The 16,516-nt window shown below is 37.3% G+C and overlaps 1 long non-coding RNA gene across 4 annotated transcripts in view; it reads right to left on the bottom strand.

The window, feature by feature from the left end:
- Window positions 1–2,498: 2,498 nt before the first annotated feature.
- Window positions 2,499–16,516, bottom strand: part of LOC150092090 (uncharacterized) — a 106,391-nt gene continuing 92,373 nt past the window's right edge. For all 4 annotated transcript variants that reach the window (XR_016550620.1, XR_016550622.1, XR_016550623.1 and 1 more), the window contains one exon: window positions 2,499–2,553. This is a non-coding gene — a long non-coding RNA (uncharacterized LOC150092090). The remainder of the gene's footprint in view (window positions 2,554–16,516) is intronic.

Below are 16,516 nucleotides of genomic sequence, written 5' to 3'. Positions count from 1 at the left end.
GCCTGCCACCATATCATTGCTATATTAATGCTCTTGAGTATGTTTGGGTAGAAGTGAAAAGTTTCATTCGCCATCGCAATGTAACTGGAGATATACTGACATGTCGAAACTTTTTAAGCTTTCAGCACAGGCAATTGAAAGTATTACAGTTCAAAACTGGGGAAAATATTGCTGTCATGTCACCTCATTAGAAAATATGTATTGGGACAGAGACGGAATTATCAAAGAATTATGTGAACCTTTGGTGATCAGTTTAAGTGAAAGTGATATTGATTTGGATACCGATTCAGATGACTCTGAAGATTAAAAGGATTTGATAATGATATTTTTTTCCAACATTTTTTTTGCATGGATTTGTTAAGAGAGTCATAACAAGTCATAAATAAATAATTGGTTTAGGACATTAAAGTGTCTCAGTTATTTCAACTGTAAGTTTAGAATATCTAAGCTCATTTGAAAAAAATTTTTTTTTCTGGATAATTATTTTTATTTTATAGAAAACTTTCTTAAAAATAAATTTAGTTAAATTTTTGTTTTATGCTATACCTTTTTTAATTTTGTTAATACTCTACATACATTTTTCCAACTGTTATACAAGCAAAATAGTTACCTTTAAAAACAGCAATGTTCGTAAAAGAAAAGCTAAATTTTCCGACCTGTAATAATAAACAAGCTCATCCCAGAAGACGGATTGATTACCCTATTATCGGAATGGATTCTCCTTTTTCTGACATGCGCAGAAGTGTCAAGGGTTCTCTAATTGGTGGGTGAACTATAATAGTACTAATGATCCCACTTACAAATGGATATAAACTTTTTGGAATGGGAATCATATATTATTATTATTATCATCAAGGTCTCCATGGAGCCAAAAGACTCATCGTGGGAAGTCCTTCCTAAGAAACACAAAGTCTATCATACCACTCCTTAAACTCATTGACCATTCTTGCTCTCACCACTCTATCAGGCAATGCATCCCATGGTTCAACCACCCTCCATGCAAAGAAAACACTCCTCACGCTCCTGCTCACGGTTTCCTTTCGTATCTTCTAGGGATGGCTTCTTGTCATCACTCCTTCCTGCTGTTCAACCAAGCAAAAGAACTCCTCAGTGTCAACCCTGTAACCACCTCTCAACAGTTTAAAAGTCTCAATCATATCACCTCTCCTTCTTCTATCCACCAAACTCTGCAGTCCACATTCCCTCAGCCGATTTTCATAACTATCCTTGTACAGTCCTGAGACCATCTTTGTCATCTGTCTTTGCATCTTTTCCACAGTTAATTTATCCCCTTCAAATCCTGGGGACCAAATCCGAGAACAATAGTCTATGTGTGGTCTGATCAGAATCTTATACAACGGAATGATAACCCTTTTATCTCTGTAGGTCAGTGTCCTTCTCATTATTGCAGCAATCCTCTGTGTTACCTTCACCACTTTTGAAATATGTCCCCTAAACTTCAGGTTTCTATCAATCATCAACCCTAGATCTCTTGTCTCCCCAACTTCCTCCAGTATAACTCCTCCCATAGAGTATGCAGCATCCCATCAATGTTTCCCAAACCTCAAGACCTTATATTTTGCTGCATTAAACCGACATCCCCATTCATTTACCCATCTATCTAGCTTATTCAAATCCTCTTGCAGGGCTAACACATCTGCACTATTATATAAAAATGTTTGTCCTGGTAATGTAATATTTGGAACTCATTTTGCTAGAAATACCGACATCTACACTATAAACCTTTTGCCAGTATCATTACTATATCAGAATATAATGGTGAAAAATGCTTTCTTTACAGCTACCATAAAACGAAGCTGTCCATGTGATGTGAACAATGTTTATTATGATTCTGGATGTGACACCACATCTTTCTAATAGTCCACTCTGAAATCATGGCATTCTTTGCAAACATTTAACTCAAGAAATTTTAGGGTAACAGATGGCTTGTGCACGGTAGTGCTTCCACAGAAACCAAAAATATAGTGTTCACTGCATAATCGTCTTGAGATAAAAATCTATTGGTGTGAACACACTGAACTCCTTTTGAGAAAGTCTACTGATGCCCATACATAATCCTTTTTTTTGGCACACACACACTTGTCACTTTCCTTCAATTTGTTATCTTCCAGACTGTTATATTACATTAATTTCACTGTCCTGCTATATCCATTTTTTAATGTTATCATCATTATATCAGAATGCTTTAATTGTTCTGCAGTAGCATGAACTGAGTGATGGTTATTATAGAAGACTACAAATAATAATTCCTGTATTCCCCATTTCCAGTAATTATGCAACTGCATTTCCAAAATGGGCATCTTGTACCTTTTTCCTCTCTGTATAATGCAGTGTTGATTTTTGCATAATATCCAAGAAAAATAAAGTTGTCTGATTATTTACTGCAACACTGCATATATGCCTGCTCACTAATTTGTACATTTTATATATAAAATAAATGTTCATTGCATTACCAGGAATAAATGAAATAAAATGATTCTTACCTCACGAATTACTTCTTTTGATGTTATTTCCCAAGAATATGATATGTCCCTAAAAATATCAATATTTTGAAAGAACCATTACTAGAAGACCTTTTCAATTAGTTTTGAATTGTACATGGGATAATATCAAAAATGGATTTAAAACAATGCTATACTAATGAATATTTAAACAGATCCTTTCCATTGAAAATCAATTCATCATTAAAGCAGTTGATTTCATGAACTATATACATATGAATCAAACTGACTTGTAAGGTCTGATACAATTATAAGTGAAAAAATGGCAATTAATGGAAACATCCAAAGGTAAACTCTACTATTTATCTGTATTTGTTGAATACATGGAAAAGCTGTTTCCTTTTTCATGCAAGAAAAGGCGAGTTCAGTCACAGAAAAAAATTTGCAAAAAATATTCATCATATAGAAACAATCAAACAATCTTTTGATATAGGCAAATTCATGTTGATTGGATTTTCATGGTATAGAATTTCAACACGTATAGGCAAATTCAGTCGATAGGATTTTATTTGCTGCAACATGTGCAAAATATGTTCATTTTGAGTATATTTTGCACGTACAGTAATCTACCGTTTATTCAATCTTTCAAACAGCAATCCTTCAGTAGTGCTCCTGTGCAGTCAACTGAATTTAATCAAGTTTTTGTTTTTTTCCTTAATGCTGGGTATGTACATACAGTAGTGAGGAAATTAATTTGAATAAGCTGAATTTTCATCAAGATTTTGGTTTTGTTTTTATTTCAGTTTAGAATAATTTTGGTTTTGGTTTCAGCTTACTAGTTTCGGTTTTGGTTTTAGTTCACTATTTTGGTTGAGTGTTGTGTCTTTTTAGTATATCTACGATGTTTATTAATAGTGTTGTGTGTTTTAATAGTGTAAACAAGATAACATTCATAGTGTTCTATTCATTTTGTGCAGCTCTAAATTGGATACATCTCCAAGAAAGCATTCAAAAATATCTCCTCTTTCTCAGCATACATCCATGACTCAAAGACAAATTGCCAATGACTATAGTTTTGGTTTGGGTACTGTTAATGTCAGTGGCGCACTCAGGGATGGGGCCAAGGGGGCTATGCACCCCCCTCCCACCCAAAAGAAAACGGAAATAATACTATAAAAATTTCCAAAAATCTTTTCCTAATTAAATTCATTTTTTTTTAAATTTATGTTGTACCTTCTATTTCTATGCTACTTATGAATTAGCGGGCCATGAGGTGGGAATACCCTATAGCTAACGGGAATCCCGGCAGTTTTGAATGCAAGGCGAACAAAGTAGTACTCTTGCAGACCGAGTGCTACTTCATTTGCCAGAACCGGGACAGAGGAGATCACTGGTATCATATATTGGCAACCTCTGCAGATGCTCAGTCATCGGTCATATGCAATGTAGTGTGCATTCTCAAATCGTCTACTCAAATTGGCTCCCCCCCCTAAAGATTAAATCTTGAGTGCTCGGCCCCTATAAGATTAAATCCTGAGTGCGCTACTCGTTAATGTGATTTTTAAAGAATTTTAGGGAGACAGGTATCTTTTCTCCTGACAGAAAAGGAAAACGTAAGCAAAAAAATAAAGCTACACTTATTATTATTACCCAAGACCTCATGCAGTCAAAGACTCATCTAGGAAGTACTTTTATCAACTCATCATACCGTACTTTAAACACACTCAAATCCTCTGCAGACCCCACACTCTCAGGCAAGGCATTCCAATCATTCACAACACTGTGCATGAAAAAAACCTGCCTCTCACTCCCATGCTAACACCAGTGGCGCACTCAGGATTTAAACTTGGAGGGGGCCCGAACACTCAAGATTTAATCTTGGGGAGGGGGGTCGAGTTGAGTAGACGATTTACGAATACACACTACGCATTGCATATGACCTATGACTCAGCATCTGCAGTGATCACCAATACATGACAAATAGTATAGAAATAGAAGACACAACATAAATTTAAAAAAATAAATTTTAATTAGGAAAAGATTTTTGGAAATATTTCTAGTGTTTATTTCCTTTTTCTTTTTTGGGGGGGGGGACCCAGGGACCCTTGGCCCCTTCCCTTGGTGCACCACTGGTTCACACCCTCCTTATACAGCTTCCAGGGATGACCTCTGGTTTTCTCCTGATCTCCCACTATTTTCTGTAGAAACTCTCCAGCACTGATCCTATAACAGCCCCTTAATAACTTGTAGGCCTCTATCATATCTCCCATCCACCTCCACCAGATGCTCTACAAGTTGCTTCTTCTCAGTCTTTCCTCTTACTAGACATTCCAGAGGTCACCTCTGGATCCTCTCCAACATCTCTTCATCCTTCTGAAAAGCAGGTGACCAAATCTGGGCAAAATAGTCCATGTGTGGCCTAATCAAAGCCTTATACAATGGAACAAGAATCTCCCTACATCAACAAGTCAGTGTCCTCTGCAACATTTCCAGATCCTTATTCCCCATCACCTCCAGAACTCTTATTTCCTCCCCATCCAACAATATATCCTCACCAAGCATAAATTCTGCATCCGATTTTTGTTTTCCAAATGTTAAAACCTTACATATTGCAACATTGAACTCACATCTCCATTCACGTGTCCAATCACTCAATTTATTCAAGTCTTCTTGTACGGCCACAACATCCTCTCCACTCTGCATGGTTCATCCTAGCTTTGTATCATCTGCAAAGAACTGAATATCTCCATCCAAATCTTCACCTATATCATTAATATACAAGTTAAACAGCAATGGCCCTAAAACAGATCCCTGAGGCACGTCACTAGTAACTTTCCTTTTCCTGAATATCGCTCCCCCATTCACAACTTGCTGATACCTATCAGATAGCCAGTTTCCAATCCAATGCCCTGATCTAATATCCAACTTCATCTGCTCTAGTTTGACTATCAAGTTATCATGTGGTAATCTATCAAGAGTCTTTGCAAAATCTAAGTGTATTACTGTGTAACCTTCTCCTATGTCCATACAAGTAGTCAATTTATTGTAATAAGTAAGTAGGTTACTAAAACACAACCACCCTTTACTAAATCCATGGTGTCCTCTTTGATGGACAGCATGGATTTACTAAAGGGTGGTCATGTTTTAGTAATCTACTTCCTTATTACCATTGTTGTCAAACCAATTCTGGATCCTAGTTCTCACAAGCTTCTCCAACAACTTAAATACTACACCTGACACAAGATAGGCCTATAGTTTTATGCTTGAGTTCTATCACCTCCTTTATGAAGTGGGACAATCTTGCCCTCCTTCCACTCCTTAGGAACTTGAGCGAATGCAAGACTCATATTAAAAGAAATATGTCGAGGCCAGCATCAACTCCCTGGCACATCCCTTCAGAATACGTGGTGATATATTATCAGCTCCCACAGCTTTATTTACATCTAGTTTGCTCTACTCCCCATACACCTCTTGCTTACTTACAGTCAGTCGCTCTTCCCCATCATCAACTGCTCTAACTCTCTCCATGAAGTCACATTCACAAGATTGAAAGACCTTTATGAATTGCTCATTAAATATATCCACCACACCTTCTGCAACAGCTGTCTTTATACCATTTCTCCAGTCAATGTTATCCTTCCATAAGAATTCCTTAGGATTCTTTTTGGCATCATAAGCTAACTGCTGTTCATACCTCTCTTTCATTTACTAATTATTTACTATTTAGGAAATCATTTACAAATTACAATCATTTACTAATTAGGAAAAGCAAAATTAATCAATGAACCCAAGATTGTCTGCTGTGGATTTAGATAGAGACATGGCAGCTAGTGGGATTAATGTTTCTAATATATGTCAATCAATCGAAAATTGTTGGAAGCAGACTTGTAGACCAAAATTGAAACAACTGTTGACAGAGACTATGCAGAAAAGAGGCTCCACTATGTAAAAGTGTACTTTGTGCACTTTTACGTAGTGGAACCCCTTTGTACACTTTTATGTAAAAAGTGCACTATTGAGAAGTGGAAGGTTGAATTTTCTTAGATGATAGCCACTTCTTTGTCCTAGTGTTTGCAAATTAGCAGCTGAGAAGAATTTTCCTACCTACCTTCAACAAGCTCCTAAACACAGAGCTAAAAAGATATTCTGGGGTTAGTTTTACACATGATGGTCCAGGATCACATGTGTTGATGGTATGATGAAAAGTGACCAATACCTAAAAATACTGGAGAAAAAAATGATTCCACAGATCCAGAAAGATGAACTCATCTTCCAAGGGGATTTCTTCTCTATTCCACACTTCAAAGAAAGAGTTCCTCAAAATTCACAACACTCAATTACTTCAGTGCCCAGGAAACTCTCCTGACATTTTTTTATGTTGAGCTCATACATGAGAGGTTGGTTTGATCAACCTATAGTACATTACTGCACTATAGGTTGACCGATATATTGTATTCCTTGGGAACACACCAAGGGGAAGAATGTTCCACAACACAGCAGTAGCAGGGATGAAGGAGGAGGAAAAGAAACTGGATCTGTGGGTTTCAAGGTGCACTGTGAGGGAAGTTCAGCAGCAGCTGAACTGTACCAATGGGCTTAGTACTAAGTGGGAGAATTATGGATGCTATTTCAGATGAACATTTCCCATGGAAATATTTATAGAATACACATATTGCAGAAACCAAACATCTATGTGAAAATGGGAGAAGTGAGTTGGTAAGAGATAGGTCATTAATCAATCTAATTGCTCTCCTCTGTATTGAGTCAAGAATGGTGAGAGAGCTCTTAGGTGTCCCACTCCAAATGTGAAAGCATATTGAAAGCAGAGTGAATTTGTGAATTTTATAAGGTTAACAACTGTTCAGAGGTGAAGTCCTAAGAGAAGTCCTAATAGAGAAATCCTAATTTTTCAGAAGCTGAGGATGCAATGGTTGTGAAGTGTTTATGCCAGGAGAGGCATAATGTCAGGATAATTCCAAGAGAAATGTCATCTTGTCTGAAATTTGAATGTTGTCAAAAATAACCCAAAAAATAGTTCCAAAAGAACTATTTTCTTCCAGAATTGTAAGAAATAAGACAGAATTGGGTCTTATTGAAATTGACACAGTTATCTGAACACCCCCCCCCCCTCTGCAGGTTCAGGTGATTTGTGAAAGTAAGGTTTATCAAATGAAAGGGAGGAGTGCAATGTGCTGTCATCTGCAAAACTGTGTATTAGGTTGGAAGTCAACTAAAATAGGTCAATAATAATATATAGAAAGAAGGGGTTTGGTGAGAGAACCTTGTGGAGCCCTACCATTAGTTGAATGGTGAGAGAATAAGGAACCATCTACCACCACACATGGTATGTGTGCAGACAGAAAGCTGGCAATCCAACTGTAGAAGCCTTGAGACAGACCAAATGATGGAAGTTTGCTTAGTAAGCCTTTATGCCAGACACGATCGAAAGCTTTTGAGATATCAAGTGCAACCAATTGAGATTCACCAAACTTCTCCATGGAATTTGTCCAAATAGGTGATATATTTGAATAGATCTCCTGTTGATCGGCAGCAATGGAATCCATTCTGGTGATCATTTATTAGCTGGATGACTTCGAGGGAGCAGTTGGGAATTGATGGTATTCCTTCATTACCTTGGACAGGACTGAGGTGAGTTAAGTAGGGTGGTAGTTACATGACAAGGATTTGTTGCCATTCTTGGAAATGGACTGAATGTGCAACCCATAGGCCAATTTCCATGCTGCAGGATAGATACCAGTGGATTAAAAGAATATATATAGGCAACATAGGATAGGAATGAGTTCTGGTGCACAAATCTTCAGGACAATTGAAGGAATGCCATCAGTGCCAGGAGACTTTTTTGTGTCTAATTTGGGCAATATTTTTCTGATATCTTTCTGGCATTAGAATACCGGGGGCATTGCATTTTGGTCATCTGGAATGGTTGGGGAGGCATTTACTATTGTTAGTTATGCATGCATTGAAAGTGTGTGAAACCAAGAGATTGGCTTTTTCTGTGGGTGATAATGCAATAGAGCCATCTGGGTATGATAGGGGTAGGAATAGTTGGGCAAAAGTTATGACCAATTGCTTTGGCAAGAGACCAAAAGGCTCAGCTGCAGTTTGAACAGGTTGCAAGTTTCCTGCTTTTTGCTCTTTTGAAGTCTGTTTTGGAAACATTTATAGTTTCATGCATCTATTTCAGGTTTGAGTCCTATCCTATGTTATGCTCACATGCAGACCTACACTTTTTACCATGTAGGCATCCGGAACCGATTTCCTATGAAATAGGTTGGTTACTCCTTATTCCTAAAGGTATTCTATGACTGTAGTCCGTGTGTGTTCACGGGGCTGGTTTGCCTGCTTGCAGGATGAAAAACCCCAGATAAACTGGTGGAAAACACCCTGCTGTCCAAACCCTGGCTTGAAACATTAAAACCTCCTAGGGGTGATTTTAATGTCTATGCTGTTCACCATTAGTGAACTCATCCTATGAGGAAGAGTTCACAATTGGGAAAGTGGGACTGGAGAAAATCAGTTTTTAAGGATAGGAAATTAAAAACTCTCAGAGTGGTGAGTGATAGAGATAGCAAGTGAATTTGATTGAGTGAGAAAGGGGAATTTGACTAAATGGGGAATTTCAACCAAAGAGGGTCAAAGTTGGGCGATTCTAGGTTGGGTTCTGTCTTGCAAGGTATTTTAGAGAGAATATATCTGCAGATGCCACCCTTCGATTGAAAAGAGTTAAAGGATGTGTAATTTGAAAGGTTGAGATGAATAGTGTTGGGGAGGTGAGATTTGAGTTTATGCCAAAATGATTAGGTGGGGTTTGGTAGACTGAAGATGGTAGTGGACACTTAAGTTGGATTTGAGGCCATGGATGTTAGTGAACTGGATATGCAAGGTTCTGTGGGGCATATTTGACCACGAGTCTCTTGCACATTTCCTATACAGTGCTTGCATACTGGCCTCCTTGGTGATACTATTAGCATCACTTGATTTTTGCAATAATTTATCTTGTTTGTAGTCTATAAACCAATTGTTTTCTCTATTTTGTCATTTTTGTTCGAGTTATGTTTGAAGATGACATCCTTGTTCTATCTGGACGATGTTATTTCATTTCGAGCACATATGTTTGATTGGGACACTTGTCCTTGAACTTGTTAATTGCTGTTATTAATTTAGATGTGCTTATTGGTGTGTCATAAGTCACTTTTACAACCTGTGGAATTCTTTCCATCCTTGTGGAATCCTATTCAGTGCCATCCTTTCTTTTATTTATGGGCCCAAAACAATGGCAGCTGATAACATCTCTAGAATTAATGTTGCATTCTTCTGGTAATTTGTTGATATCTTCTTTTAGTGATTTCCCATTTTCTGTTAGAAAATTCAAAATAATGATGTTGAATTTTTATTTTCGGCCTCGATCGAGTGGTGTACCATTGATGTGATTAGGTGTCATGGAATTCATTAGCAGGCAAGGATGCATTTGCGTTGTGGTGCTAATCATCAGTTAGTTCTAGCATAGCTTGCTGTATTCAGATTTTGGAGAAAAAGGTTTTGTATATAGTTAGTATTGAGGTGCTGTTCGATATTTTCAAGCCTAAGTTCAGGAGCTGTTTTACAGAAGGGAGGCACAGTGAACAGAAAAAGGACTAGTTGAGGTCGATAAATAACTTGTGTACTGATTCATCAATTTTGCGCAGAAAGCATGTAGTCAGTGGCAAGAGAAATTGCACAATATACTTCTTCTTTTTTTTTTTTTATCAGTGACATCGATTTTTGTGGGCCAAAGTGAAGAAAAGGACATAGAAAACTAAATTGTGATACAAAGGATAACTTAATACAATCCATTATAAAAGTTTGGTTTCGAGATGCAGAAATAAGAAAAATGTGTTATATGTTAGTAGAGTCCATACCAGTGGCAGCTCGTATCTTGAAATCTTGGGGGTGCTGCAACTTTAGAAATATACATACACACTGTAAGTACAGTGTATATGTGTTTGGATAAAATATCAAAATTATGGTTAAAATTTAAAAAAAAAATTTAACATGAAAAAATATTGTTTATTATCGATAAAATTATAGTTTGGTATAATTCAAAATTACTTAAAAATAGAATATATTCTTCTTGTTTTGTTTCATGAAAAAAGTGCTGCATTACGCTAATAGCTCGCATCTCACTATGACGTGCATATGCTTGCACATGTAGCAATATGATACTGTAGTAAACACAGTGCTGCTAGCGTCCTTTGCCCTCCTAAGTGCTAGAAGATGGATTTTTATTATTCTTTATACAAAATAACAGAATTGTACAGGATGTTGATGATAAAATTAAATATTACAAGAAAATATAAATAATTAATAAATATATTTATATATTGAGAAAAATTGGGGTAGCTGCAGTTCTGCAGTGCCTATGCATGAGCCGCCCCTGGTCCATACCTAAGCAAATTAATAAACTTATTAGGAATAGATATAAATTATTAAGTAAAGCTTAATTTTTATATTTATTTTCTTGTGAAATTAATATTTTCTTTAAAATGTGAGTGTTTGGATTAATTTGTTCCCTACTGTATATGTAAAAGTATGTTAAACAGCAAATGTAACATTAAATGGGTAATATAATGGGAAGAAACATCATATCGAAAAAAACTGTTTTTAAAAAGTTTTTTTTTTTTTTTTTTTTAAAGTATGTTCCTCAAGAGTATGGGAGTGGCAAACCTGAGGTACCTGATGCCGGACCATGCCTCACTTCATATAATATACATTAGACTTGTCCTCCCCCCTTCTTTCTTTTCTTCTTGCTCCTTCCCCCAGTGCTATTATAGTATTCAAGGGCTAGGGTTGACTCTTTCCTATTCTGCTATTTCATTTCGTTTTATGAACTGGTCAAACAGCCAGAGACAGAAGCCGTGTCATTGGACACCTTGTGCTCTGGCTAGTAACCAGCTCACAAGTATTCTAATTACTTTCAGAGAAAGTAATTAGAAAGTCTCAGAGAAAGAATTCATGGACCACTGATAATGAGTTGCTTCCATCACATGCCACTTAAGATATTTATCCATCAGAAATTCCACAAAATCACTGTCATTGTTCATACACTATCTTCTCTGACTAATCTACATTCCTGTAATTAATGTCTGCCATTACGATGACCTCATTTTTATATGCTCAACCAATTTGTGTAAACATTTCACAATTGGTACTCTATATTCTTTGCCATATAGTAGTATCCTATAAAATATATATTCAGTTATTTCAACATCAGACATACTCGAAATCTTCACATGTAATACTATTTTCTACTTCCACTCTTTGTGGATACTGTCTCTCATATCATTTACAGTATTTTCCTCCTATTTTCATCCTTCCAGCAAATTGTATATCTTGCCATTCCTATTCCTCACAGTACATTATTGTCTGACAACCAAATTTCACCTATACCATTTATGTTTATGCTCACTGGCTCAATCAATTCAAACACTTCTCCTTTATTTCTAATACTTGTTTATTAGTATACACCACAGTAACGCACTTGGGGGATTTAATCTTGGAGAGGGGCTGAGTTGAGTAGACGATTTGAGAATACACACTACGCATCGCATATGACCTATGACTGAGCATATGCAATGATCACTAATTCATCAGTAGTATAGAAATAGAAGATAGGACACAACATAAATAATAAAAAAAAAATTTATTTAGGAAAAGATTTTTGGAAAATTTTCAAGTGTTTTTTCCTTTTTCTTTTTTTTTTTTTGGGGGGGGGGGGGGTAGGGGCCCAGACTTATCCCCTCTTGGTGTGCCACTGATACACCATAACAATTTGTTTTTAAGGCTATCCTGCAAACACCATCGCTCCATAATATAGCTGCTATATCACACCTCTTTCTCTCTCTCTCTCTCTCTCTCTCTCTCCAGTCTCACTACCATTTTTCCCTGATGTTGACTCTGATGCCATTCATATCCATTTCATCCCTAACTACACTGCATCACTTTTTGCTATTATAATCACATCTTCAACTTTATATCCATTGTTTTCCTGTCCTTCTATAACCTACTTCTCTGTGCTATTCTGCTTCACAGATTCCCTTTGACCATTAGCTACGTTAACTCTTTGATTCTGTTCCTTCTCAACACTGATAATTAGATAAACTTGGATATTTAGATAAACAATAGTTTATCTAAATATCAAGACACAACCCAATCAAATGAAATCCATTAACCTTAAACCATTCTAACATCACTTGAAATTCAATCGATAGATTTACAAACTGAACACCTTTTGCCTCCCACAAATCAGCCATCTTGCAATTCATTATTATCATATCAGGGCAACACATATTAACTACTTTTCCAAAAACATTAGTTCCTTTACCTCTCACAACAACTTCCTCAAGTCCCTATTGACATTATTTCACCAATCATTCATCTTCACAACTACAACAAATTCTGATTCCTGCTTTTTTTTTTCCTTAAAACATCGGTTATTTGCTTTCAATTTTCCATCAGGACAATGTCTTTTGTTTTCTTATTCACTACACCTCTAACGATTGAATCTCATGCAATGATATAATTATTCACTGATTAATCATATTATCTTTTCTCCTCCCCCACCTTCACATCAGCCAACCTCTTCTTTAGATGTTCAGTCTCATTTTCCAGACACTTAATTTCAGTCTTCGATTTCATTAGTTCTTGCCTAAGCTCTTCCACTCTTCTCTTTGTTATCATTACTAACACTTCCATCTGACTGCTGATTACTACTGGCAACACTAGTTTGAAAACTCTAACCTATTAATTACACTTCTCACACACATGAATAATTTCCTTCTTGTTATTCACCCTAACAGTCTACAAATTTTATCATTTTTTATGCATATATACAGCAATTCTCTCAGTGTTCTTCCAAGCAGATGTTAACTGATCTTCCTGATTGCCCATAATAGGCCAAGTCACAGTCACAGGGAACTTCATACACTCCTGAGTATGCTAAAGGGTGAAGTTTATCCTTAGGCAAGCAGATCAGAGTTGCTAGTTTGACATGAGGTTTGAAAGTGGTGCGAAAGCCATGTTTCCATACTTTGGCTATCTTTATTACTATTACAATTATTATTACTATTATTACGGGCAACTCCAGGGAGTCATTAGACTCATGGAGGGAGGCCCCAATGATATTCATCACAACTATTCGATATTCATACAGTATCTATCATACCTCGCCTTAAACTCATTCACTGTCACAGCATCCACCACAGACTCAGGGAGCGCATTCCACTCATTCACTACTCTAAAAGTAAAGAACCCAGCTCTAACACCTTTACTAACCACACTTTTGCCCAGTTTCCATGGATGTCCCCTAGTCCTCCCACAACCAGCCCTGTTCTCAAAAATATCTTCTGAATTAATTTTATAGAAACCCTTCAGTAATTTGAATGTCTCAATCATATCTCCCCTCCTCCGCCTATCAACCAATTTTTGCAACCCACAAATCCTCAACCTGTTCTGATAAGGTTCATTCCACAGACCTGCTATCATCTTGGTCACTCGCCTCTGGATCCTCTCCACCTCCTCCCCATCAAGAAGAAACCTAGGTGACCAAATCTGAGCACAGTAGTCGATATGGGGTCTTATCAAGGCTCGATACAGAGGAACAATAACCTGCTTGTCTCTGCTTATCAACGTATTCTTCAGCAACCAAGTGATTTGATGAGCTGATTTGGCCACTTTTGCAACGTGTCCCCTAAATTTCAATTCCTTATCCACCAACACTCCTAAATCTCGTGCCTCATAAATTTCCTGGAGCACGGTTCCACCAATGCAGTAAACTGCCTCCAATCTTTTCACCCCAAAATGCATAACCTTACATTTTGCCGCATTAAATTGACATCCATTCTCCCTAGCCCAGACCTCCAATCTATCCAAATCATCCTGAAATATTTTGACGTCATCTGCATTCACTATTGCCCTACCCAACTTTGCATCATCAGCAAACAAATGAACTGTTCCTCTCAGATCCTTTCCTATATCATTTATGAACAAATTAAACAGCAGTGGTCCAAGAACAGATCCTTGTGGCACACCACTAGTCACAGGCCGTCTTGTGGACTCTACTCCTGAGTAAACCACTTTCTGATATCTCTCCTTCAACCACCCTCCTATCCATCTCACCAACCCTATGTCCATTCCCATATGCTGCAATTTACTGATTAGAATTCCATGTGGTATCCTGTCAAAGGCCTTAGCAAGGTCCAGTAGAATCACTGTAAACCCATTACCCTTATCCAGTTCAGCCGTCACTGTGTTATAATACATGAGCAAGTTACTGAGGCATGACCTACCCTTCACAAAACCATGCTGTCCCTGATACAGTATCCCATTTTCTTCTATCCAATCTTGTATTTTCCTCTTGACTATTTTCTCTAAGACCTTGATAATGATTCCTGTTATGCTGATTGGCCGGTAATTTTCAACAGCAGCCTTGGAACCACCTTTGTGCAGTGGAACTATTTTCCCCTCTTTCCACCCCCTTGGGACTGACCCAGTCCTAAGGCTCAAATTAAACAAAATGGTCAAGGGCACTAACAATTCTTTGGCCGCTTCACGTACGACACGAGCTGGTATACCATCCAATCCCACAGATGTATTGACATTGAGGTTCTGTAATAGACTAGTTACCTCTACTTCATTCATCACAATTCCAGTATAAGCTGTTGGTTCTTCCATTTCTGCAAAGTCACCACCTGGATGATATACTCTTGCAAAGTGCTCGCTCAGTAATTCCACAACATCGACTGATTCGGTTACCTCCCTACCCTCAGCATTTTTTAAGATCAGTCTACAATGAGCATTTTTCCTTTTACTTGCAACATATTGAAAAAACCGTTTGGGATTCTCTTTAGCCTGCATGGCCAATTTCCTTTCGTAATCTGCTTTTGCTTTTCTTACCATCCTGGCCTGACCCTTTATCTGGATCACTATCTTTTTCCATTTACAGAAAGCCTACACACACACACAGGAAGATACCTACATAAACAATCACATCATCACCGAGTCCAACAGTATGGCATTTTAAAAACACTTACATACAGAGCCAGAGCCATCTGTTCTAACGATACAGCTCTGACCACACAATTCAAATATCTGCACCATACGTTCTTAGCTAACAGCTATAATCCCTACAAAATAGATAAAATACTACATATCTGCACCATACGTTCTTAGCTAACAGCTATAATCCCTACAAAATAGATAAAATACTACATAGGTCCATTACTCTGCCCTCCACTAATACCTATGAACATAACATGACCATTTCTATTCCTGCTGTCAGAAGTACATCAGAAAAGATTGCCAAAGTATTGATGAAACATGGCCTTCGCACCACTTTCAAACCTCATGTCAAACTAGCAACTCTGATCCACTCACCTAAGGATAAACTTCGCCCTTTAGCACACCCAGAAGTGTATGAAGTTCCCTGTGATTGTAACTTGGCCTATTATGGGCAATCAGGAAGATCAGTTAACATCCACTTGGAAGAACATGAAAAATACATTCGCTACTGTTACTATGGCAAGTCAGAACTGGCAGACCACGCTCTGGACGCTCCTTCACACAGGATAAGATGGAGGAAAACGAATATGCTACTTAGGAGTCGTTACAGGTCTGAAAGATTATTTTTTGAGTCAGGAATGGCTTTGAAGAATTCTCCCAACCTTAACAAATATGGTTGCATTAATTTGCCAAAAATTCGGGAGACTGTTCTCCTAAGAGAAACTCCCACATAGCTATGTTTTTTTTTTTCTGTTAGAGGGTGCTAAAAAATAGGACTTTAGATCTTTTGTCCATTGCAATTGTATTGTTTCACACACTCACTCACAATCGCATGTACAAGTGTGTTGTGCGCTGATGAGGCTGAGTTGAAATTCAGCGAAATATAAGCAGTTAATAAAACATCTTTGATTAAATTATGCGCTGTTGTTAATACCTTTAAAAATAAGTCATTCAGTAAAAAAAAATTTGAGAAAGTTCAGAACCAGTTGATTTAGCAG

Source organism: Typopeltis vanoorti, unplaced genomic scaffold (assembly GCF_054136105.1).
Source record: "Typopeltis vanoorti isolate ZY-2024b unplaced genomic scaffold, IOZ_Tvanoo_1.0 HiC_scaffold_74, whole genome shotgun sequence".
NCBI lineage: Eukaryota > Metazoa > Arthropoda > Arachnida > Uropygi > Thelyphonidae > Typopeltis > Typopeltis vanoorti.
This window is presented reverse-complemented; position numbering and strand designations above follow the sequence as displayed.